Here is a 10,156-nt window from a genome sequence, read left to right as displayed (position 1 = left end):
TTAAACTGCTTAAACCCAAGTACATATTGCCGTACTATTATACAGATTTAATTCTCAATAAAATAACTTGAAAAGGTTTATTTTTAGCATCTTTGCTAGGAAAAGATGTTACCTGATTTTTAAATGTTTGTAATTTGGGGACACATTTTAATTTGTCGTTTTATTTTGTGCTCTTTGTCTACTACTGAGCTTGAAAATTGCTCTTGTGTTTACGAGGAATTTACACTTCTTTCAATAGAGATTATATGATCATGGTTTATGCTTATTTTTTCTATACAAGTTTAATAGCTAAATATTGATTTATTTCACAGCAGTAATTTATTAAAAACATTCATCATTTGCCTAACATATTAATTGCCATTAGTTGTTTGTTTTGCTTGTTTTTTGATCACTTAATTTACTTTTTATCTTTTCTTTCAGATTGTAAGATTTTCACACAAATGAGCATATGTTTTTCTTTATATTCTACAGTTTTAGATTGAGAACAACTGTTTGTTTTGTAAAATAAGATACTTGTGCATTTACAATTTCTTCTCATTATTTTTACATTTTAACACATCTCGATTCATCTACAATTTTTCATAGAAGGGTTGTCATATTGAAAGAAACCATCATTATTTTCAATCATAGCACTGTAGCACTATCCTCCCGTGGTTCGTCCATTTGCTCGAGTGGGCACCAGTAACTTCTTACAACAGATTGTGAGACTTGTTGTTACTGGTTTTGGCCTATTGAATACGTCATGGGTAGCTTGCCAGGCTTTTGCTATGAGGGCAAGATATTCTGGGTATCTTGCCGGGCAGAGGAATCGGAATCAGGGTTGGCCTCCTGCAAGGCAAATGCCCTACCCGCTGGATGTAAACGTTATATAAAATTACTAGGAATACCGAATGTTGTTTCTTTAACAGTGCAATAAAAATGATTATTTAGTAATTTTCTTGATTTATTAAAGAAATATGTAAGCTCTTGAGTATAATGGGAGTAGTTTTCTAACACAATAGTCTGAGGAATTTGAAACTGTTATAACTGTTTTGTAGGATTCCATCTCCCTAGCCTGCTTCATTCTACCCCTCTCTCTTATCCAATCCGGTCTTCTTCTTGGGAATCGGACCTCCTGATTGGCTAGCCTCTACCTTTCAACTGCCTACTTTATGACATCATTCTCCCACCAAACCAACTACCAACCGGTAGAACCTTGGGGTTCCCATGCGGTTGTTTGTAAAAAAATTTGAATCATCCTGGCAAGTGACCAGTAACCAATGACCAATCACCATTGACCAGTCATCTGTACTGGACACTTGTGGTCTTAAGCCGCTGCAGTTTACTGACTTACTCTCATACTGTCTCCTCTTCTCGTCTACCTTTCATCGGTATTTCCTCTTCTCTGACCATGTCAGTTAAGGAATAATACTTTTCAAAGCTTTTCATTAGATTTAGCATCCCTAAACTTAGCAGTCTAGTAAAAACAACATGTACTAGTGAAAGAAAGTATTCAAGTTGAATTTTATAAGCCTCATTTTAGTTGACTTTGACATTTGCTGTGTGATTTTAGACATTGGCTTTCTTTCTCTCACATACAAACGGCTTTTCCTCATTGATTACTTTATATTTTAGACATATTTATGAGCTCAAATACAAACATATATTTGTGTTGATTCTCTGTGTTTCTTTTTACTTTTAATCGTGTATTTTACATAATATCCTTTGAAAAAAGCAAATCAGAGAGAGTATTTTTACAGAAAAAGAAAATGTAGATGCTGTGGAATCCTGCTGAAATATACTCGCATGTTTGCTCTGTAATGGTCTCTCCTCATGTATTTATACCTCAGTATTTTAAATATAGTGCTATTACACAGTAATAATCATTTATCTTTGAATTTTCTATTTAAACCAGGTAATAAGAAAAATTGGGGCATGGGGAAGGTGTGGAGTGCTGAGCGATAGGGAGGCAAGCCCTCAAAGGTAAGAAAGTTTGGGATCCCTTTCATCAAACATTGACCAATCGAAACCAAGACGATATGAGGGAGAATAAAATAGGAAAGAAAGAATGAAAGAATATGGACGGCAATTATCACGGAAGGGGAAACCGTCTGGATTGAATGTTGAAGAAAACCAAGGATTTAAAATCAAAAAAGAAAGAATATATGTTAAATATGCTGAGGTAAATACACTGAGAGCAAGTCAAAGCAATTTACTTCAATAAATGCCAGGACTAGAAAGTATTCTGTTCCTTGAGTAGGGCACCAGTAGGAAAACCAGTATATCAGAAAGGTATCCTTGGTGACTTTTTTCCTTATTATCTCTATGAACACAGTACTTGGTACTTGACAATTTGGAATATAAACATGCATCAGAAATGATGAATCCCATAAATAGCTAATAGTGGTTATCTAGGTGGGTGGAAGAAATAGAATCTTCAATGTTTTATGACGTTCTGGTTTTTAAGTACATGTACGCTTGCCTGTTGAAATTTAAAAAATGGTATTTTCTAACTTGATTCAGGAGATTTGATTCATTTTTGTGGTAATTACATTCCAGGTTTAAGCTGCTTGTCATCTTTACAAATATTATTTCATGTGATTTTTTCTACCTAACATGAGAGTAGTTTGATAATAGTCAACTTCTGCTTTAGGTCCTAAGAGGAAATAGGAAAATCAAGTCTCACATGTAGAATTACACATTTTTGTCATATTTGTTACTTTTGATTGTTCCTACATTAAAAACATTTAATGGGATTTTGGTGCTCATTTATTAAACATTGAGAAGAACGTTTTCCAGGTTAATAAAGTTAATTCTACTCCAGGTTTTGAAAGTAAATTTCAATATTTTCTGATCATTTTTTATATGGTCTTTTCTGTTGTTTGTGTGATAAACTGAAATCATATGCTATGTTTAAAACGTGTTGTTTGGTGTGTAATATTCAGAGGTATTGATGAGAATAATTTTTGTAATTACAAAGTTTCTCTATTTTACTCATTTAAAACATTTCTTACCTATAAATACAATCACGTTTATTCCTATTTTCTTTTCGTTATGTAGTTACTGCTAAATCCTTTCTCTTTAATGGACTGGTAAGTTGTACACTCAAAAATCAACTTCTATTCCTTTTTTTGGCTAGCAGTTTTTCAAAAATAGAATACACTCTTCATATTGTATATGTGGAACAATTTATTAATTACCTTATTGGACTGTTTTATTTGGTTTTGTTTGAGACCACATCCACAGTTATTAAGGGTTTACTCTTGGGTCTGCTCTCCATAACTTACTGTACTATGCTGCTTGCTACAGAGTCCAGATTTCATTGATATCTATATACATCTTTTTCAGCTATGTGATACATATTTTTCACGATGTTTTCTTTATACTTCCTCCTATGTCAACCACATGACTTGGAAAAATTATATTTATGTATGCATAATTATTCTTAGAGTTATTAGTAACTACATTGTAGATAAACAATTTAAGACACAGAATTTAAATAAAGTTTTCCTTCCAAAACATTTCTTGGGAAAAACTCAAGTAGTCATTTTTGAAGTGGATCAAAAATCAGGGTAACCTTCTATGCATCAACAAAATTAAGTCATAAGTGAACCGTAATTAACAGATATTCATTGCACAAGTCAAAGGGAAACCTGTTGATTACAATGGTAAGAGTTGTAAAGACTCCAAATGCCTATATTAATGTAAGGTATCTTTCTAACCATTTCTGCATTGTAGTGACAATGCAGAGTCCTGGAAAAAAGTCCACATGCTTAGGTTCCCTAACTTGGAAATTCATAATGGGAAGAGAGATAGTACTCTAGGGGATAAGGCACTTGCCTTGTACACAGCCAATCTGATTGGATCTCTGTTACTGCATACACTCTTCTGAATGTTACAAGGGGTCACTCCAGAGTGCAGAGCCAGAAAGAACCCAAGATCACTGTCAGTTATTGGTCGAAACTATACTCCTTAAAATGCCCAATAAAAATTATTGGAAAACATGAAGTCTCTTTGTCATTTCTGGCCCTCAGGTTTCTTCTTGTCCAGAGAATGTCACCCACTCTTAGACTTCCTAGTTTAGTAAAGCTTGCCTTATAAGAAATAACATATGAGTCAATAGGAGAACAAGCTACAGACATTGCTAGGGTAAGGAGAAACTATCTGTAAGCAAGAAATCCAAGAACAGACACGATCACCTGGTTCTTCTACAGTTCTGTGTTCACTTTGGGAGCACGATACCAAATACACAAATTGCCAAAAGGTTTCAAGCTTTGAATCACCCTAAATTGTTGGAACTTTGGAAACTCAGTTGACTGTTGGTACTAGAAGCATCTCGATGGCTTAAATTTTAAGTTCAGATTGTTCCTCTCAGCGTTGAAGGAGATTATAAGTCTCACAGATCTTTTTCATCACCCTCTTGTTCCTTACAGTAAATTTTCAAAATCCTTCTGTATTGGGAACTACCCATACTCTGCAGCTTTCCCTTCCCGTGGTGAATGATGCAGCTTCCCTAACAGAAAGTATCTGCAACTACTCCAGAATATCTGCTCCTGCTGGTAGTTCTGCTTGGCTCCTGCCCTCAGCCTCTGGCACCTCTTTCCAACCACTGATGGGTAGTGCCTATCTTTACCAACATTTCAGCACAACAATGCTATCTGGAGTGTTTCACCAGTCTCTTATATCCACCTCAGCTGCTTCTTACCTGAGTGTTTTGGAATGGTATATTGCAGGAAGGGCTGAAGAGAAGTCTCCTATGGGATACTTTTTCTGTATCTTTCCTAGACCAAGACACCGCTGTCTCTTCCATGTCTAAGGCAGCTCACTGTGAGAGTACACTGGACACGTACAACACGGTGTCTGTGTACCCATCACTTTCTGCCAGTCTTGTTGAGAGAACACCATCTCAGGTTCCACATCAGAGTCAAAGCCTGTCACTTCCCTAACAGGAACGAACCCAGGTGTATTACAATCATCAAGGCACTATGGGAACTCTCATTTCTGGCCTGCAGTCCTATGACTCCATGTCATACATAGAGCAAAATGGCTCTGCCCCCCAAGCTTACAGAAACTCATCTAGAGAAATGGTTATTGTTCTGAAGGAGGTCCAGCCCCCAAATAACCAACCACCAACTTCCTCCTCTGGAATCCACTTCTCTGTGTCTTCTCAACCCCTCACAGAATCGAGATATCAAGGGGAGTTAAACTGAGAGAAGGGAAAGAAACACAAAAATTGGGGTCAAAAAGAGGAAAACTGTCCATAGACAGGTGGTATTTAAATACATTGAGATTTTTAAGTTTATGAAATGAAGTTAACTAAGTTCATGTTTACACCCCTCACTCATTTTACAGCATGTTATTTTCGCACTCAACATAAGAGTTCCTAATGGACATTGGAACATGTGATAGTATAATGGACAACTAGGTTTCATATTATGAAGTTCAGGAGCACACAAAAGAATGCCACATTTTTTCCCTAGTTATTTCAATTACTTTTTAATTTTTATTAGTTAAACATCATGAGGCACAGTTGTAGACTTACAAATTATTGTGCTTGGATTTCATTTATACAATGATGGAGTACCTATCCCTCCACCAGTGCCCATTCTCCACCACCACGGATCCCAGTATTCCGCCGACCACACATACCCCCATCCCACCCAGCCTCTGTGGTAGGGAATGCCACAATTTTCACTGTTCTATGTCAGAAGTCCTCCAGAATTACGACTTCACTTAAATCACTTAACTTCCCGTTAGTCGTCGATTTGCTCAAGAGGGCGCCAGTAACGTCTCCATTTGTCCCTGTCGCGTGCTAGTGTAGCCCAATGGCATCTCTTCGCTCCGGGAACATGGAGGGCCTCAAACCGATCGTTCATGACCTTGACAAAGAAGTCTGACCATCTGGTAGGTGGGCGGCCACGCGGTCTCTTGACATCCCGTGGAATCCAATCAGTAACAGCTCTAGTCCAACGGTCGTCTTTAAATCTCATTAGGTGACCAGCCCTTCTGATTTTCGACACCTTGGCAAATGAGACAGCATCCCTGATCCTTGATCGTCGACGGATGTCAGAACTCCGGATTCGTTCTCTCATTTGAGTGAAACGTAATATTCCAAGCACAGCTCTTTCTATTCTTCTTTGGGAGACCTGAATGGCGTTCTCATCTTGTTTGCGTAGGGCCCAGGTCTCTGAGGCATATGTTAATGCAGGAAGAACAGTGGAATCAAAGAGATGTGCCCGGAGCCGGAGGTTCTTCGTCCTCTTAGCTATTTCTTCGACGTTCTTGAAGGCATTCCAAGCCGCTCTCTTCCTCCTGCGCAGCTCGGGTGCCAGGTCATTTGTCATGTTGACCTCTCGACCTAGGTACACATAGCTGTTGCATTCGGAGATGGTCGTTCCATTGAGAGTGAATGGGGCGTCAGGAACAAGGCTGTTTCTCATAACCATTGTCTTCGTAAGATTCAGCTGTAGTCCTACCTTTCCACACTCACGGTCAAAGTCGGCCAGCATTTGTGCTGCTTGGCTGATGTTTGGTGTTATTAAAACAATGTCATCAGCAAAGCGGAGGTGGTGTAGTTGCCGACCCTCTATCTTCACTCCCATTCCTTCCCATTCCAGTCATCGCATGATGTTCTCGAGGGTGGCACTGAAGAGTTTTGGTGAAATGGTATCACCCTGCCGCACCCCTCTCTTGACATCAACGATCACTTCTTTGTAGAATGGTGAGATCGTGGTAGTGAATCCGCAATACAGCTCACGGAGGATCCTGATGTATTGGGCTTGAATGCCCTGATTGGCTAGGGCTTCAATGACCGCTTCCGTCTCGACAGAATCAAAGGCCTTCTGTTTGCTTCTTTACTGACGAAATGGCGTGTCGGATTTCGGAAGGGAGAACGTTGGGAACGACATACCCATCCTGTGGAATTTGGTATGTCGGCAAGTGGACATGGCTATCAAAGAGATTTGAGTAGAAGTCATGGATAATCTTCTCCATTGCCGTTCTGGAGGATGTGATGGATCCATCAGGACGTCGGAGGGCAGTCATCTTGTTCTTATAGTTGGCGAAGGACAGGCGGGCGTTACGAATACTTTTCCCGGCTTCTGCCGCATCTACCAGTACTTCTGCTCTTCTCTCTTTGAGGTCTTCCTTGATCGCATCTCTGCACTGCTTTGCAAGCTCGGACATTAGCTTGCGGTTGCCTGAGGCATGCGCCAAACCACGCTGGCGAATTAGCTCAAGAGTTTTCGAAGATAGGCGACTTTTTGTGGCTATCTCTCTCTTGGCGTTCCTCGCACATTCATGGAGGTGCTGAACCAGTCGATCGTATTCCTCGTCAATGTTGTCAACAATGGCATCCTCCCATGTTGCCGCAATAGTACCAAAGAGTTCCCAGTTGGTGGTCGTTCTGGGACTTCTCTTTTTGAACTTTGCAGCCCTTTCTCCCTGCTCTGTGAAGTAGAATTTTGCACGAAGGAGACGGTGGTCCGATCCCGTTCGAAATTTTGGGACAACAGCGACATCAGTCAGGCAAAACCGTCAATTGAATATGATGTGGTATATTTCGTTGTGGAATCGTCCACCGGGAGACTCCCATGTCCATCGTTTAGATTCTGCATTCTGGAACTGTGAGTTACCATGAATGGTCTTGGTCGACATGATGAACTCAGACAGTCTCTCACCCTGTTCGTTCCATTCTAGGCCATGGGTTCCGATGTGAAGTTCTTCAGCTGATCTTCTCGGTCCTATCTTGGCATTAAAATCACCCACAATGATCTTGTAGAAGGTGTGGTCTTCTTTATAGAACTTCTCTAGCTCCATGTAGAACTTCTCGATTTCTCTTTCATCATAATGAGATGTTGGTGCGTAGACAACGAAGATAGAAACTGCAGGCAGTGAGCCACATCTACTCAAATGTAAAAGTCCGATTCGGTTGTTAGGCATTCAAATGAATCAATGCTCTTGGCCAAGTTTGTGTTGACAAGGACACCGACGCCTCCAACACCTCTTTTATCGCATGTTCCGAGGAACAATTCTTCTCCAGTGTCGAAAACGGCATGGTGAGATTCGTGTCTTCTTGTCTCGGTCAGACCAATGATGTCGTACTTGATCATTCGCGCTTGTACCATCAGGTCCTCGATGGATGCATCTGATGCTAGCGTACGTGCATTGAAAATACAGACGATCATTACGACACTAAAAGCAAAATACATGTTTTAAACTAGTATTTTGTTATTTTCTTAAGAAGTTTCAGAACTCCTATTGTAATGGTACCACTTTAACTTTCCCTTCCATTAATGAACAGCAAGGTTCTGAATATTCTTGTGTTTCAGAGATTCTATCTCAAATCATCAAATCTAGAATCTGCACTTCAGCACAAATATCATGCTGAAAGAGTGCTTCATTCATACTCTTATTCTATGATATTAACGTCCTTTTATTTTTCTATGAAAGTGACTAAATTGAGAGTAAAACATATTACAATGCTAATCTCTGTATGGAACTTATTAGTTTAAAAATCTTTATTTTTTTTAAAAAAATCTTTTGTTTGTAGGACATTGAATCTGCGTCATAGCACGAAGTGCTCAGGAATTACTCCTGGGTCTGTGCTAGGGATCACTGCTGAATGTGCTTAGCAGATCATACATGATATGAAAGATCAAATGGAGGTCAGTTCTTCGCAGGGCCAGTGCCTTACCAAATGGACTATCCCTCTGTCCAAGTCTCTTATTTTTTAAGTTAGTTTACACAGAAACTCATTCAAATACAAAGAAATCCAAAAAACAACAGCACCACATGACAAACTGTAAGAACTACAACAGTTACCTAAAATCTTCTAGCACAGGGCCTTGCCATGATCCGTAGAAGAGCCAGTAACAATTCCTTGTCTATTGATGGTAGGTACACAGTTGTTGCAGCAGTAGTATTGTGCAGGGAATATCTCATTTTGCAGGGACTGATTTCTTCCTCGGTTCCTTTTTAGTGATGAATTTCCTGGAAATGGAGACTTCCCTGGCATCGAACTTCAGGTCAGACATTTGGTCTGACAAAAATTTCCGAATTGCCCACATGTTGCAGTAGAAGGATTCAAAGACTTGAGAGGAATCCACCACCTGACCTTGGGAAAGTTCCCATAATATCTCCAACCCAAAGTAACCTGTCGCTGACCGAACTCCAACTCAGGAACAAAAAGTTATAAATTTTGATCAGATGAAACCTGGGCTTTCAAAAGCTCTGGAGACCTACCAGATCCCAGTAGACCTAGATCAATGAAAAGATCTTCAGGTAATGAACACCACTGAGACCATCACTCTGAAGCAGGTGCAAGAAAATTCAAGTGGCACTAAGGGGACCTCCAATGCAAAACAGAACAACAAAAAGGAGGCTTCTGAAACTCTTGAGGGAGAAACAAAGGCCAAAATCCAGCCAGAAGTCCAAGAATGCTTGGTATGAGGAGCAGAGATTGTTCGTAATCCTGCAGTCAGTGATAGGTGTCCTGTGACCACAGCCAAAACTAACAGCAAACCTCACAAAGCTGCCTCCAGCAGCATCAGCAAGACAAAGAGGCATGGGCAGGAGAAGATAAGAAACACCAGAGAAAACTCTAAGAAAGCTAAGATGTGTAAGCAGCCAGGGAACAAGATCAAGGCAGAAGAAAAGCCCACCACTGGCAAGATGACACGCAAGAAAAATCAACCTGCGCTTTGCCAAGAGGCTGTTAAAAAGTCCCGCCACTACCTAGGCATACAGATGCTGGATTCTGTCAAAGTTTTTCATGCTCTGGGGAAGAAGAGTGATCCAAAACCTGGAATCTCTTCCTTCCAGGTCCTGGGTAGCTCAAAGAGGCCTAAAGATGTCAATTCACCCGCAGCTGTCAAGCCATGGCTAGGTGCTACACGGGATGGAAAAGTCCTTGAGAAAACTCAGGTCAAAACAAAGTACAGAAACCAAGGAACAGTGCTGAAAAACGCTCATCTCCATCCCATGCTGAGCTGCCACCTCCTGGGAAGGTCAAATTGGTACCTTTGACTTTTCTTACCATGGAGAGGCCGCAAGCTCGACCTGTTTCTCCAGACGACAATCTGTGGCCTCACATCGTCCTGCTGCAGCTTACCCTGCCAAGCCTGGCTCTACCAATGCAGCTCAGGCAACTGCTGCCAATTCTTCCCGGTCAACCACT

Source organism: Sorex fumeus, unplaced genomic scaffold (genome assembly GCF_029834395.1).
Source record: "Sorex fumeus unplaced genomic scaffold, SorFum_2.1 ptg000070l, whole genome shotgun sequence".
NCBI classification, from domain to species: domain Eukaryota; kingdom Metazoa; phylum Chordata; class Mammalia; order Eulipotyphla; family Soricidae; genus Sorex; species Sorex fumeus.
This window is presented reverse-complemented; position numbering follows the sequence as displayed.